Consider the following 17,468-nt stretch of genomic DNA (forward strand, 5'->3'; position numbering starts at 1 on the left):
AAAATAGGCAATAGCATTTTCCCTAGCTGAAAAATGAAGACATTACCTCTAATGATTTAGCCAGATTCCTTTGTCAGCAATTATATTTTGCCTGCTTACATTAGATAAGGTATCCCCAGATTACTGTAGAGTTTATGGACATTGTTAGACATCTGTTATATGTCACCACAGAAGTAGTTGCATTTCAGCAATGGAAAAGCCAGGTTCCAATTTGCAATTAATAGGATGTTAATGCACATTGGGCTTTCTTCTCACCCGTTCTCATATAGAAAGAAACATATACCTTATGGGGGTTATATTTCCCCACACAGACAGTAAGGTGATGAGTCATTCCTGAACTAGAGAGTGATGGAGGCATGTGTGTTGATGTGTCATTCTTGAGCGATGTTCCACCTTCTTCACAAGACAAGAGCTAGTCTGGTGACTCTCAAGGCAACTATATAAGCCTCCTAGCTGAAACTGCATCTCAGTCTGCTCACTGTCACTTCACGACCTGGAGTTCCCCCCACCATCTAGTGGTGATAGACCCTGTAAGTCTTAGTTTGCTCAAGCCTTGTTATTGCTCCAGCACAGTACCAATCATACTCTAACCTTGTTCCAACCCTGTTCTGGATTCTGAGTCTGGCTCCAACTCCTGGGCTCTGAACATGAGGCCTGCTCTGGGTTTGAACATGAGGCCTTATGTGATGGAGACACAGTGACATATAAAAACAAATTCAACAGCTGATAAATGAGGTCAAATAACTCTGTGAATCACAAGCACTATATAATGAGGGCCATGTGTTGCAATGCTCAGAGGAAGCCTGCTCCCTCTTTACACTCGCACAGTGATGAGAAGGTGAGGCTGTTGCTCCCCATCTGTCTCCACACACAAGAAAATATCTACACACTGCTGAAATACAGCAACACTTATCAAGAGACAAAATTCCTTTTAAACAAATTGTATTATTTGCATTCATTTAGATTTCCCTGGGATTATATTTGCAAAATGTAAATGACTGTAGGCAGAGATTCTCAAAGGCAAAGATGACAGTCAAGTGACCAATTCCTATTGAAAGACAGTAAGTTAGACACTTAATTTCCCTCTGTGCCTTTGAAAATCTCCCCTGAATAAGGGTGCTGTTAAGGTCAAAAGCTTGTTTCTGTCACCAACATAAGCTGGGCCAAGGGGGTTACTTCACCCCCTTTGTCTGTGTTGACTATTCATTTGTAAGCACATTTGTAAGCAAATCAGTCTGATTTTCTGACATTCTGGGTGCTTGTGGCTACCATTGAAATTACTGGGGATATGGGTGCTCAACAGCTCTGGAAAGCTGTGTCATAGCAAGACTGATGTATCTTTTGTAGGGAAGTTAGAAATAGATGTATTCTGTATATAATCAATCTTGTGAATTGACAATACAGAAACAGAAAAAAAATCCTGTTAATTTGCACTGCTCCTTTCAATAAGAATTAGATAAAGTTTTCTCCTACCTGCCAGACTTTTTTCCAGACATTTTTCTTTAGAGTTGCAAAGGAGTTCTTCATGCATGTGTCTGCTGTACCCTGAAAATCTGTGGTTGCTCTAGCAGGTTCAATGCAACCTATATGTACTAGTTAGAAGATTCTTGAGCAGCATGAACCAAAGTTAGTCTGTTGGTATCTGTCATTCACCGAAGGTATGTGTGGCATCAAAATGTTTATGGTATAAATGACTTAATGCTTAATATTTGAGAAATGCCTGTGGGTAGTATTGTTTTAATATTAATCATTTATGACATGCCCCAGAAGAGTTTTGTATGCTCTGTAAATATCTAGACTTTTGTTTTTAGGACAGTTCTATATGAATTAATAATTTAGCTGTATTTAGCTCTGTAATTGTCTAAGGAAACTTGCATACCAACATGAAAGAATGAATGTACTTCTCACCTTGATCTTCTGTCCTATTCTTCTAGGATAGACGTAACATTTCTGTGACCCATTAAGTACACAGATAAAGATACAGATGAATGTTTTTGAGATAGATTACTGTATAGTTTTCATAAATAGCAGAGTGAAGCAAAATCATAAGTAAACTGCACATCCCAACCATAAACATTTTTTAGGATCCAGAAATATTTTTCTAATAGACAAAATAAAAATGTTAGACCTTCAGCATTTACATCCCTGAAACATAATGATCCATACTAAATTTAATAGGATTAAGAACAACCCCAAAGGATAGTAGACTGACCCTTAGGGAACAGTAAATTAGGCCCAAAATGATGCCTCATGTTGTTTCCCCATCCAACATGACAACAAAATACATGTACTTGAAGTCCTATTGGAGCAGTACATAGGAGGTCTGGAGAGTAAAAAAAAAAACCTTCTGCAGACATAGTAATTTTGGATTTTTTCTGTGCAATATTAGAGCTATTTAATGGTGAACTGGTTAAACTGTGAAAAAAATAATGTATTCCATGACTGATGAAAAATGTATTAAGTGAGTTACTTATAGAAAATTTTCTTTCTCTAAGCAACTGTGGGAGAGACCTGACAAATAATCCATTCATATCAAAATGTTAAAATTCAGTGGATAAATTATTTGCAACAAATAATGCATCCAGGTGTAGTTGCATGTCACAATTGTAGGAGTATAAGGTGTTTTCTGTGTTAGTATTAGAGTGAATGAAATCATGAAGACATTGTTTCTGGTAGTCATTGTCTATTTTGATTATTACATTTGCGTGTTTAGTTCAGAATTCATTTTTTCCAAGTTAACGTGGGTGCTGTTGGTTAAATCAGACTTAACTCATGGTTTGTGACAAATTGAATTATCTTTAGCACAGAAATAAAATCTCTTTGTCCTGGCTAAATCATCAGCTCCAGCTATTCAGGTTCAGGTCTTATCCTCACTTCTGGTGGCGAGGAGAACTTTTGAAGCAGGCTAATGTACTCAGCATAGGTGCAGATGTTGGGGTGGGAAAATTATGTAGCTGTCTATAAACCATTCTTTCAGTGCTTAAATGTTGATAGATTTATACATAGACACGGTCTTGTATCATCCTCAGAGGCTATTGTGATTTATTGATAACCTTCAACTAATAAAGTGAAAAGGAAAAGAGCAAAAAAATTACTCCTAGCCAGATCAATAACACAAAAGAGAAGTCTTGCAGTCCTGTTCTGTGACTGTGACAAAGGAGTAATTCTTTGCTCTTGCTAGAGCATCAACAAGGTCTCATCTAGCAGAACTAATCAAGTCAAGGGTAATCTAGTGAATCTGGAGTGCCTTAATAGTACAACAAAGAAGCATTTTTCACCATCAGACATTTTCTCTATTGTTATAGATAACATTGTTCAACTATAGGCTGAGATTGCAGATACAAAGGAGTGATATCAGAACAGGAGTTTATAACTGCATCACCTTCTTAGGCTGATGTTTATTAAGATTTCAGGTTTTGAAAGTGTTCATGGACTTGTTTCAACTACCCTTCAGGGCTGGCAGAGTGTAAGAGAAGTCCTGGATTAATTTAACACAGAGGTTATAGTGTTATATGAAAAAAAAAGACTGCATTCTGGAGAAGAAAGCTCCAAGCCTGTTTAGGAGTCATATATGGAGGCAGGGGAAAAAGTGAGAAGAATTCAATGCAGCAAAGTGTGTGAGAGGGAAAAGGAATACTTCCAAGTGTTAGATTAATTTACAGAAAGAATCAGACAAACATCTAAGCTTAGCAAAACTTATCTGAATGAAGCTACTGAAAAATATGAGGTCTCTATGTTGCTATTTAGTATTTAGTTACATCATATTTGCTCCAGTGTGCTCTTCCCATGTGCTGTGCTGGCTCTGCGTGGACCGCTGGCCCAGCATACCATGATTGAACTGCCCAATAAAACCATGAGAGCAAAGGCACTTGGCCAGTTTTGTTGTCAATGAAGCACAATCCTAATAATACAGTAAAAATAAGCATTTTTCAGTCACAGAGTGCTCTGACACTTTGGTATTTTTGTGTATGATTTTGTAAGCAAGTAATTTTTTAGTGAGGTGAAACTTCAGCATGCACTAGGCAAATCAGACTCCTGAAAAGGATACAGTAATCTGGAAAGATCAAATTACTCTGCTAACACGTGTGCTCATTGAGGTGGACCTATCTCAGAGAATGGCAGGACTTTCCATTCTCATGTAGGCTGGGTGAAGATATCCCTTGTGGAATTTCTCTTTATGCACCAATACAATCAAGTTATATTTTACCCCTCTGATGCAGTTAGTTACGTTAAGTGAGTTTGTGCTCATGAAAGCTCATGCTCAAAACTTTTCTGTTAGTCTATTAGGTGCCACAGGACCCTTTGTTGATTGTACATACTGGTTCCTTCAAAATATCTCTACCCCTCACCATGTCATTCTGGTCGGTTCATGTTTTCCTGTGCGTGATTATACCTTACTTGATATTGGGGTGTTCTGGTACTACCCTTCTGAAATGTAATTCTGATCTCCAGCAGTTTTAATCATATCTAAGAGGTCCAAAGAACCAGATCTTGATACCCTTACAACAGCAAATTGCTCCACAAGTAGTTCAGTAATATCAAGGACATCTGTCCCTAAATATTCAGAGGATCCACAGGCTACCTGAGCAATGCTACCAAAGATAAGCTGATCATTCCTTCTTCAAGTAGAACGGTGTGATATCAGTGAATACACTGATTGTATTAATAACAGATATAAGTAAAAAGGGATTCTAAAGTCTTGTGGTTTTATAATGAACATGAAAAATAAATGCATTTGGTTTTACATGGGGGAAATCCCATGAAATATTAATTACAGTTTGGACCTCCTGATCTGGCCCCTCAGGACCTGACTGGTCCTGAATGAGGGGGTTTGCCAGACTAGGGGAGGTTGATTCTTGCCCCCGCCAATGGCTGCCCAGTCCAGTTCTGCTCCTGGCTTCCAGGACCCCAGCCAGCTTCCCCCAGCTCCATTCCCAGCCCTGGCTGCTGGCCCCCTGACTGTGTATCTCTCCGCCCCCACCCTCTGCAGCCACTGGCCCTCCACCATGGGCCCGGCTGTGCTCTTGGCCCCTGTTGCCAGCACGCTGGCCACCAGACCAACTCCACACCCCCAGATGGACTGTTGGCTGCCAGCCTCCATACTGCCTACACGGCCCAGCTGAATTCATGGCCAACAGCAGAGCTCCCAGAACCCAGCCCTCCTGCTGCCACGCTCCCAACCACTGGGGCTCTATGATCCAGGAACATCAGTAGTCCTGCTGGATGGTGTATGTTGCTGAACCAGAGAGTCTCTGTTTAGAAAGGTTCAACCTGTATTATTATTTTACTGAAGCGGCACATAGAGATAAGGTCCCTTTCTTCTAGGTGTTACACCCTCTTGTAAGCAGACAGTCCTTGAAAGATCTTATAATCTACATCCCTGGTCCTGCAAAGACTTATCCAAGTGCCTAGCTTTATACAGCATAAGGTGAGTGACAAAATATGAAAACTCTGCACAGAGTGGTCCCAACTTTGCAAAGATGTGTTTGACTTCAGTGACTTCAGAGGAACTACTCACTATAACATTGAGCAGATGCATAAATCTTTAAAGGACCAGTCTCAAGGTAAATATGTGGTGTTCCTCACCTTTTGAATGATAGATGATTTGCGCTTTCTCTAATGGTGTGATATCGAGCAAAAATTGCCGTAAGATGAATTATTGTTAAGAGGGTTAGTCTGTTCCTCTGTACTATATGGCACATTGTGAAATATTACGTTTTGGGATTTCATTGGCTCATCTTTTATTAATTTAATTCTGATATGAGCATACTAGTCACATTGCTTAATAAATAAGTAAGGACTTCTGAATACATTTCCTACATTATCTTCCATTAGGTTAACTCTTGGCTTGTGTACACCATTTTAAATGATACTGTAGAATAACAAACTAACTAAAATATCAAAATCTTATTAGAAAAATGAAAAATGTTGATACTATTTATCTGAGACTGAGCATTTAAAATAGGGATATGGATAACAAAATCACAATCTATATAATCTTTCTTTCATTCATGCAACTCAAGAAAGAGGTTTACATAATTTAAAGTTAAATACATTAGGATTTCCTGGGTTGTTTCCCAATGGAATATATCTGTACCCAGTTTTAATTCTATCCCAAGGTTTTTGTAATTAAGGGTTGGGGGAGTCGTTTGATAAATGAAGCTTTTAAAAGGATTAAAAGATTTTTATAGAAATCTCTGTTCATTAGTCACATTAAAGGCAGACACCACAAATCAATGTTTGACTTTTTCTTTAACCTTAAAATGTCATTAAATTCCACACATGAAAAGGTTGATACAAACACCCTTTTTCCCTAATTGACAACATTTCCATTCACTGTAGCATTTTGTAACTGAAGAGAAGCACATGTGAAAGGTGTAAAAAAGGTCAAGATGCAACTTGGAATATTTAGCGTTTAGATCCAGGGCTCTGTGTTCAGATAGATTTAATGCCTGCATTTTCACACATGCACAAGCTACTGTTTCTATCAGGATGTATATATTTTTTCAGTACAATGATTCTATATATTGAGACAAGTAACACACTCTACAGATTTCCTCTTCCCACCTGGAGGTTCCCCTGCTCTCCATGCTTTTGCTACCACATGCAGATCTTTTGTGTGTGTGTGTGTGTGTGTGTGTGTGTGTGTGTGTGTGTGTGTGTGTGTGTGTGTGTTCATTATAGCTCAGTTAGTCATGATTACAAGGGTCATGGGAAACCAAATAATACGGAAAGCAAAAGCTTCTTTTGGACAGAGATCAGACTAGTATTAGCCATTTTTGCATGCACAGTGAATGACATCCCTTTATGGATATATTTGTGAATAGTAAATCTCCAAGTTATATTTTCTAAGTGAAATATTCAAGCCTTTAGTTCCTTTTGCAAATGCAAGACCATAGACTGCAAAGGCCTAATTTTGTTTTTCTAAGACTAGTTGCTAAGTCAGTTCCTAGTTCTCCATGTTGTATTGATTAAGACATGTGAATCCACTCTTCTGAAATCTGTTAGTAGCGTTCTGTACCAAAACCTTTAAATAGAAGCACTAAATAGCCGTATCTGGTCATACATATGTGGGTATTTGCCATGTATGTGTTAAATGATAGGGAGAACATGGTAACAAATACATAGCAGTTGAAGCTTTTGCCAGTACCCACTGCTACTCAGAGAAAGAAAAACAAATCTTTAGGGTCCATCAGCCTACAAAATGTGGGAAAATTCAGATAAGCAGCCATTTAAATGTAATCACATTTAATCATGGTGATAAGCAATAATAGAATACCATTTATTTATTTATTTTATATCAAGATATTTATGTACTAGATGCACTAAACATTTCTATGTTCCTTCATTCTTTGACTACCATTCCAGAGGACATGTATGCTGCTGTGCTGATGATGGGTTCTGTTTGATAACAATCCAAAAAATGCAGACTGATAAATGTTCATGTTTTATCATCTGAGTCACACACCACCAGCAGAAGGTTGATTTTCTTTTTGTTGTGGTTCAGGCTCTGCAGTTTCTGAAAGGATGCTTCATACCTTGCCGTTTTCAGGCTTTGGAAGGCATTTCAAATACTTAAACCTTGCACTGTCTTTAGAAATTGCACTTTGGTACCTTCTTTGTGTTTTGTTAAATCTTCAGTGAAAGTGTTGCTAAAATGAAGAACATACGCTGGGTCATCTTCTGAGACTGCTATAACATGAAATATATTGCAGAGTTCTGGTAAAGGAGAGCAGAGGTACACCTTTCTACTCCCAAAAGTTCAGTCACAAATTTAGTTTACACATTATTTTTTTAACAAGCATCATCAGCATGGTATCATGTCCTCTGGAATGATTGCTGAATTTTGAAGGGGCATATGCACGTTCAGTATTCTCCTGTAAACTTCTTTGTCTTAGCAATTTGCTGAACAAGAAGTAGAAATGGATTTGTAGGCTCTAAAGTTTGCATAGGTTTCTTTATGAGTGTTGTAAATAACAAGAAAAAACCTTTATCTGTAAGTCGCACTTTCATGATAAAGAGATTGCACTACAATATTTGTATGAGGTAAACTGAAAAAAAATACTCATTTAATTTATAATTATGTGTACATTTTTATAAAAAATATAAGTTGATCCTTGAACATTTGTATCTTATGTATAATTTAAGTCAATATATTTGAAAATATAGAAAAACATCCAAAACACTAATAAATTTCAACTGATATTCTATTTTTAACAGTGCAATTAAAACTGATTAATAACAATTTTAAATCAAAATTATGTTTGAGTTAATTATGTACGTTAACTATGATTAATCAACAGTCCTGACAAATAACTTGAGAAAACTACTTAAAATAAGATATTAATAAGAAAATTATACTTCTTACAGATTTATGAAACTGAGACTTAATTTTGCTGTTGGAGCTAACATTTGGAGAACTAGTTTGAGAAAAATAAGGAAAATCCAAAATAGAAATTTGCTGAGCAGAGGAGACAAGAAGACATGAAAAGAAATTAAAAAGCTAAGTGAGTTTGTAAAGATATTTTTCTTGTGTATCAAGTATTTCCTCTGTGTTTACTGAGAGCGTATCTACCTACTCAAAAGAGAAGTATTTCTGTTTTTATGCCTGTGACTTTCTAGAGCGAAGACATTTGAAAGAGAAAAAGCTGGGTTCCCTTCTTTCACTGGTTAGTACACTGACAAGTTTACTACATTTCAGTTAGAGGGCCATTCATCACACCCATGCCATGCTTCTGAACACAGTATCACTTGGGACATGAATTCCTTCAGAATCTTTATTAAAGATAAAAGAGCTCAGCTTGAATGTCTGGTCCCAGGCTGAGATTTCAGGGCTAGTAGTTAAGAAAAATGATTTTTTACTTGTAAACTGACTATATTTGTTATGCAGAAATTATTTAAATATCAAACACCATATTTATTTTTAACAGTATCCCATTTTTAGAGACATACAGGTTGAACCTCTCTAGTCTGGTGCTCCCATCTGGCAACAGCTGTAGTCTGGCATGACTTTAGTTAGCCAGATGGCTTCTTATCATGGGTGTGGCCAAGTTTCCTGTGGCCCATAAAGTTTGTTAATAGCTGCCAGTCCTGGCTCTCAGTGTTCTGTAATGTTATTTTGCTGTAATTTGCCCCTAAATGTCTTCTAAGAGCTTAGTAAGCACTGGAATTGTTGGTAATAGTGCTAGATATTATTGACCTCCCATGGTGTGGCAAATTTTCTCATTTGGCGTTGGTCAAGTCCCAAGGGTGCTGGACTAGAGAGGTTTAACCTGTATTAAATACCCTTATAAAACTAAGACATTTTTATCTCCTCCTGACCATTTGTTTCAGTTGCTATAGTTCTTACTGTGCAACCGCCACTGCATTTTGGCAAATATGTCACTACTGCTGCACATAGCATGGTACGGAGCACTCTGGAGATAAACAGGGTGGTGATATCACATTGTAAAAATAAACACATATGCTATGAGGGACATGAATTACATGTGGGGGAGGGGAGGAAGATGTTCCCTTCCACAGGGAGAAAAACAAAAAAACTATGGGGAGCTCTCAAGTTTCCCTCTTGGAATTTCCTTTGAATACAGGATGCCCCTCTCCAGAAGAGTCCATGGTGCTCCACCTTCAAATGTCACAGATCTAGGAGAATCTCTTGGAGGCACAGAACCATGTGTTCTGAGTCCCTATTATGCTGTCACACAAGTCCTGGTTCCCATATCACCTCTTGGCTTTTGGCAGTGTGGTTACAACGGAGCTGTACTCTAAAACTTCTCGGTCTCAGTGTCCTCCCCACCCCACCCCCTGCCCTGCCTTTTCACCACCTTGAAGGATAGTCCCATGAAGGCAGCTTACTTGACCAGTCCTGAATATATAGAACATGATCTATGCCTGAAAGTCACAGTCTGAAACATCTTATGCATCTTAAGGACAATAACCCCACTTTTGATATTTGCAGGAATGGCACTCATCCCCCTTAATTTACTCTTTCCAGAGGTCTTATTAATGATAGATGATGCCCACCCTTTTTTCTTTCCTCTCTTTTTTATTTTCCTTCTTCTTTCTTCTTTTCTTCTCCCCCTCCCACTATAGGAAAACTAAAGTTTTCAGGTATCTAAAAGGGTGTCATAAGGAGGAGGGAGAAAACTTGTTCTTCTTGGCCTCTGAGGATAGAACAAGAGGCAATGGACTTAAACTGCAGCAAGGGAGGTTTAGGTTGGACATCAGGAAAAAGTTCCTAACTGTCAGGGTGGTTAAAGAGTGGAATAAATTGCCAAGGGAGGTTGTGGAATCTGGAAATATTTAAGAACAGGTTAGACAGATGTCTATCAGGGATGGTTTAGACAGTAATTGGTCCTGCCATTGGGGCGGGAGGCTGGACTCAATGGCCTCTCGAGGTCCCTTCCAGTCCTAGTATTCTATGATTTTTTTCTTATTTTTGCTCCGGAGTCTGATGAAGTGGGTCTAACCCACCAAAGTTCATTACCTAAAAAATAAAATTATTAGTCCTGAAGGTGCTACAGAACTACCTTGTTTTTGGAAGCTACTGACTTATACAGCTACCCCTCTGAGACTATGTGCCCAAGAGGCCCCCTTGACAACATGGCTATCTGAGAGAGGTCCTTTGCCTCCACGTTATTTCCTGTATCTCTAGGGGTCTGAAATCAAATTAGATTGACACTCAACATGCCACCTGTCACTGCTGTTTCATGACACTGGGCAACAGGCTGTGTGAAGAATGCTGTTCCAGATGAAATGTCGTAACACTGGTGGTCTTCAAATATTATATTTATGACAGAACTGACAACAGTTGCATCAGTGCAGTGAGACTTAAAAAACGGTCTGATTTCCAAACACATGTCTGCAGCTGAAAGGACCTCTACTTGGCTCTCATAGCTACAGTTTCAGGCAATGTAGGTGCAGACCACAGAAGGCAAAGAGGGAGATTCTGCATACCTGAGTTTCTGTCTCTAAATACATATGCACGTCGGGAAAGTTAGGCAGAACTTTTCAGCCTTTCAGAAGAAAGCAACACTAATCTAATGCATGAGCAACCTGTAGGTCCCATAAAAATATATAAACCATGTATTGTAATAGAGATACCAACATACACATTATCCATATTATATAGATGCATTTTAAAAACATCTCTTCTGCACCTGTCACTGCTCATGATTTTTTTTCTTAATTGTAGCTAATTGTGCTAATATGAGTATATTTTCTGTTCAGTTTAATATATTTATTAATATAAAGATGCATAATTGGAATGTTAAATACTTATGTATAGTCATGGCATTATCAGCACAATATAACTAAGCTATAAGACAAGATGAGAAAATGAAATGCGCAAATAGAAACTCACTACAGCTGTCATAGAATCATAGAATACTAGGACTGGAAGGGACCTCGAGAGGCCATTGAGTCCAGCCCCCCGCCCCAATGGCAGGACCAAGTACTGTCTAAACCATCCCTGATAGACATCTATCTAACCTGTTCTTAAATATCTCCAGCGATGGAGATTCCACAACTTCCCTTGGCAATTTATTCCACTCTTTAACCACCTTGACAGTTAGGAACTTTTTCCTGATGTCCAACCTAAACCTCCCTTGCTGCAGTTTAAGTCCATTGCCTCTTGTTCTATCCTCAGAGGCCAAGAAGAACAAGTTTTCTCCCTCCTCCTTATGACACCCTTTTAGATAGCTGAAAACTGCTATCATGTTTCCCCTCAGTCTTCTCTTTTCCAAACTGAACAAGCCCAATTCCTTCAGCCTTTCTTCATAGGTCACATTCTCTAGACCTTTAATCATTCTTGTCGCTCTTTTCCGGACCCTTTCTAATATCTCCACATCTTTCTTGAACTGCGGTGCCCAGAACTGTCATCAAATCAAATTAATACTGTTCTTTGTACTGCTATGATATTAATGCCCTCCACAACCAGAGTGCTCTAGAATTCTGGAGAACTCTGAACCAATCACTACCAACTCACTAAAGCCCCCAGTGTAACATCTGGTTCAGGGTAGGTTGAACACTCTAGCCAGATGTTCCATTCTTGCAAACAACACCCACCCTCAAAACAAAACAAAAACAAAAAGGAATGTGTCTTCTCCATTCCTTGCTGCCTGGGCCCCAGCTGGAGTTATTTCATGTGCACCACATTTTATGCAGAAAATTGGAGAAAGTTCCAAGAAAAGCAAAAAAAAAAAAGATTAACATTCTAGGAAACAGGACCTATGAAGAAGGATTGAAAAAAACTGGTTTTGTTTAATCACAAGAAGAAAAGTCTGAGAGTGGACATGACAAGGGTTCTTAAAATTAAAGGTTGTTATAAGGAGGAGGGAAAGAATTATCCTCATTAACATCTGAGGACAGACAAGAAACCCTGGTCTTAAATTGTTGCAAAAGAGGCTTAAATTGGACATTAGGAAAAATAAAAGTCCTAACTGTAGGGGTAGATAAGCACTGGTACAAATTGTCTAGGAAGGCTGTGGAATCTCCACCATTGGAGGATTTTAGGAACATGTTAGACAAACACCTCTCAGGCCTGATGTAGTTATTACTTACTCCTGACCTGAATGCCATCCTACATTTTTATGAATTTATTAATTAAGCCAATGGGACTCTGCAATAGTGAAAGGGTCTGCCAATACAGATGTGCTTGGAGGATCAGGTTATCTCCAGATTTAAAAAAACAGACCACTACCATTTGCCACCCTGGAAATAGTTTGTTCATCATTTGCTCCTTTTGTTGGAATACATGTAACTGTTAAAAAGTGATTTGGCTAAATTTTGCACCACAGACATTAGGATTTAGATCCAATTAAGACATTTGCAGTTTGAATACATTCCTAAACTTATTTTAAAAAGGATGACATAAAGAAAAATTAAAAACAGATGTAGCCTATATAAATTGTATTGTCTTCTTGAATAGATCATTGGCATGAATCATTTTTGCCCTGAAGGAAAATCAGTATTCATTCATTGTGATTAGAACTGTAGCAAAGTCACCTGTTGGTACTTTATGGTAGGCTTGAGAAGAAGTCAGCAGGGGATACTTTCACAACCAGAAAGAAATTAGCATTTCTCCATGGTGCTACATGCAGTTCACTGGTAGGAGGGAGACTGCTCATTGCTCTGACTTTTAAGGCTTTCAGGAAAAATAGCTCGGAAAAAGTCTTAAAAATGGAATACGCTAAGCAATAATTGCTTCAGGTCAGTGAAGAGGTAGATTTACAATAGCAAAAGTCTCCCTTTCCTCCTCCACTGTGGGTTACAGTAAGTGATTATGAAGCATGTTGTTTGTGTTGAAATGACATAAGTAGCAGCTAGTTATATAGCTTGTAGTGTTTTGGTGGAAGAGAACTAAGAGTGGCTATAACAGAAGATTTTTAAAACCTTGAAAGCTGCAGTGTAGGAAGTCCAGATTATCAGTCATGGGGAACAGCAACGTGTGTAAACTGTAGGAACTAGAGACAGTAAATGCCCACATGTGGTGTCTAGCAACCTTTATATGACGACTGATATATTTTATACAGTGCACCCTTTAATAACATTTTGCATTTCCATGCTGTCTTTCATCAAGTAGTTATCAGTTAACAATCATCAATAAAACCTGCAAAGTACATCAGTGTTCTCTTTCTGACCATGAGTAAACAGAGGTACAGACAAATTCCATGTCAGTATAAGGGAGCCACACAAGACGTTCTGTTGTGGAATTAAAATAAAAGGGTTTTTTTCTCTGCTTGAGTAAATTAATTAGCAGACCTTAGGTAACTTGCAGAAAAAATAGTCCTTTATTCTGAAGATTTCACCAATGATCATTCTTGTTGTACCTGAGAAGTGAGCTTTTATACATTATTTTGATATAGGGTGAAAGGTGTTTACCAATACATGTTCAGCTACATTTTTTCCAGTGGGAATGATGTAATTTATTTTCTTCTTTTCCAAAACTGAAGGGGGAACTAGTTACATTAAATTATGAAGTTATATTAAACTCTTAACAGGTTACATTGCTATATTCAGCCCCAGGATATGAATCTTACAAAAGAGGAAGCCAGATTCCTATGTGGCTTGATTTCAATGCTGCTAAATAGACTTATATGTCTTGATAATCTGACTAGGGAAGAGCAAAAGGCTACTCATGATCAGTCTAGCCCAATGAAGTCTGAGAAGGTAAATGATTGCTCTCTATGAATACCTCCTGGGGTCAACATCAGGTGATGAGAGTATTTTTAAGATAAAAAATGATGGTGGTGCCAGACAGCAGTACTACTGAAGTACATATTTTTATTGTAGGCAGGTAAGTGCATGTACAGATATTATGAGAAAGGAGAAATCGCAAAGAATGAATAACTTGCCTCTTACCTTGAGTTTCCAAACATCAGTGAGTCAAATATTGAGCTGGGCCTCAGCAGATACTAATAGCCAATTAGTGCAACTGTAGGTCTGTGGTTTTCAGACTGAGTGTCTGCAGACCATGTATGTCAGTGAAAGGCTGTTGTTACCAAACAACCCATGTTCTCGAGATCCTGGAGGGTAAGTAGACTATGGCTAAGATTTCAAAAGGGTCTACATTTCTATTCAATTTTTTAGGATTTTAAAAATGAAGAAAGGTTGAAAACTGCTGCTGTAGGCAAAGCAGCTCCAGGAATAAACTTCAGTCTCTGCATCAGAAAAGTATCTAATGCAAAGAAGTCACCTGTTTCATGTATGTATTGTGAAAATCTCCTCCAATACGAAAGCTTCAAGGTATCCACATGGTCTTCTTCAGAATATGTATGGCATTTTGTTGTTGTTTGTTTTGTTTAAGGGGTATTTTTTGGGTTGTGGAGGTGAATGTTCTCTCCTCCTCCACTCTCCACCCCAAAGCCAAATGCTGAGGAATATTAAAGTCTCCTGACTGCATGTGATCACATTTTACTGATTGTTCCTTCTTCTGCATCAGAAATGTAAGTTGTCTTCTAATTAATATTTAATGAGGTCATTTGAGGTTGAAGAGAGAACGTCATCTTTTCTGATTTTCATGGGCTCTCTATTTCTCGGTTCAGCACCTTGTGTTCAGACTCTCCCCATTTGATTCATTCAAAGGCCTTTAGCGGACGCCACTTAGATCATAATTCATAAGCTCTGCCATTAAATTATTATCACTTTGCTGATGAATAATAAATAATAATTAAAGTACTTTATAAAAGGAAGAAATTTTGAGGAACAACTTCCTTCCTTAGGCCCATTGAGCATTGGCAGCTGATCAGGCTTATTTGGTTATAGGGAATCACTTCTTTCTAACTACAATTTCAATACATTAAGATTTAGACAAATATGTGTATGTTTCAGAAATTTATTTAGGGAATACGTTAGCATTTTAGAGAAATTAAAGGCCTAATACTAGATTTTTTTTTTTTGGTGCAGCTATTGTTCCCCATAATGGCTTAGGGCACCCATGGAAAGTGCTACTGTACACAATGTTTATAATAAACAGTCCACCTAAAGTTAAAGTTGCCCCCACTTGGCCATGTGAGAAACTCTTTTCAGTTACTTATAACTTTTCCAAATATTTTCTATGCTGGGTGTCTGTCTCATCTGATTTTTTGTGGTTTGAGTGTTTTCTGAAAAAATAGTTCAGTTGTTCAGGTTCGAGGAAAATATGTTTTTGTCCATGTTCTGGAAATTCATGAAGCCAAAACAACTCATCATACATCCTACTTTAGAGCAAGGATCTGTAAGCTGGGAGGGGAGTCAGCCTGATGTCAGGAATGCATGGTGGGAATGCATCAGAATGGGCTAATGAGTGAGGTTGCTGTCTATAGGACCAGACTCATTTGTTGCAAAAGCTGGAAAGTGGATGACACAGAGAATTGCAGGAAGGGAAGTGATGGTCACAAGGAAAAGACAGTGGTGAGGTATCCTAGAGAGCTGGATTCTATCCCTATTTCTGACACATTTCTATGTGCTGTGAAGCAACTCACTTAAGCTTAGCGCTTTACAAGTGAGTCCTAAATCTATGTCATTTTCTGTATAGACAATCTGAGATGCCTGGGTCCCAATCTGAAGAAATGCTGAGCAATCACAATTGAAACTGAAGTCAGAGGGAGCTCTTCTCTGAACAGTGCTATAAAATACTTAGAACTATGAACAGTTAAGACTAGTGCCTCCAGTAGAGGCCAGGGAGGAGAGAGCTGTCAGGCTTGGGCAAATGAGCCTCTCCTTTCTGTGAACAGAAGTAAGTCCATTATGATCATATACCCAAAAGGGATAAGGTAGACCTCTTCCTTCATTGGGCCCCACACAACAACAGAAAGCTTGAGGCGGAGGTAATATCTTGAGTTTTCTTTGTTAAATTAGTCCTAACATCCTAACATATTATTTGTCCAAAGATACCACCCAAAAGTGAGGATGAAATTACAGCCCTACTGAAGTGAGCAACAAAACTCCAATTGACTTTTTGGGTAAAATCCTGGTTCATTTGGATTCCAGAGAACCTTGAGACATCTGAGCCGTGTCTACACGTGCACGCTACTTCGAAGTAGCGGCACTAACTTCGAAATAGCGCCCGTCACGGCTACACGCGTCGGGTGCTATTTCGAAGTTAACTTCGACGTTAGGCGGCAAGACGTCGAAGTCGCTATCCTCATCAGGAGATGGGGATAGCGCCCTACTTCGACGTTCAACATCGAAGTAGGGACCGTGTAGTCATTGTGCGTCCCGCAACTTCGAAATAGTGGGGTCCGCCATGGCGGCCATCAGCTGAGGGGTTGAGAGACGCTCTCTCTCCAGCCCCTGCAGGGCTCTATGGTCACCGTGGGCAGCAGCCCTTAGCCCAGGGCTTCTGGCTGCTGCTGCTGCAGCTGGGGATCCATGTTGCAGGCACAGGGTCTGCAACCAGTTGTCGGCTCTGTGGATATTGTGTTGTTTAGTGCAACTGTGTCTGGGAGGGGCCCTTTAAGGGAGTGGCTTGCTGTTGAGTCCGCCCTGTGACCCTGTCTGCAGCTGTGCCTGGCACCCTTATTTCGATGTGTGCTACTTTGGCGTGTAGACGTTCCCTCGCAGCGGCTATTTCGATGTGGTGCTGCGCAACGTCGAAGTTCAACATCGACGTTGCCAGCCCTGGAGGACGTGTAGACATTATTCATCGAAATAGCCTATTTTGATGTTGCTACATCGAAATAAGCTACTTCGATGTAGGCTTCACATGTAGACATAGCCCTGATGAAGTTCAGGTTGTTTAGGTTCATCAAGAAGTTGAGCAAACAGATTCCAGAATGATTTGCTATATAATACTGGGTGTACCATTTAAATCCCATTTAAGCACCAAGGTTGGCGCTACACAGACCTGTAGAGCCAGCAACTTCATGGAAATGAGCAATCTCACAATTGCTAATGGCTGCTCATTAGCATAATCTTGTGACAAGTTAACATAGCCACATGAGATCTCCCTGCCAGCAGCAGCTGCTGCTGGCAGTGAACAGGCCATGTAG

The sequence above is a fragment of the Carettochelys insculpta genome, chromosome 3 (genome assembly GCF_033958435.1).
Source record: "Carettochelys insculpta isolate YL-2023 chromosome 3, ASM3395843v1, whole genome shotgun sequence".
Classification (NCBI taxonomy): Eukaryota; Metazoa; Chordata; order Testudines; family Carettochelyidae; genus Carettochelys; species Carettochelys insculpta.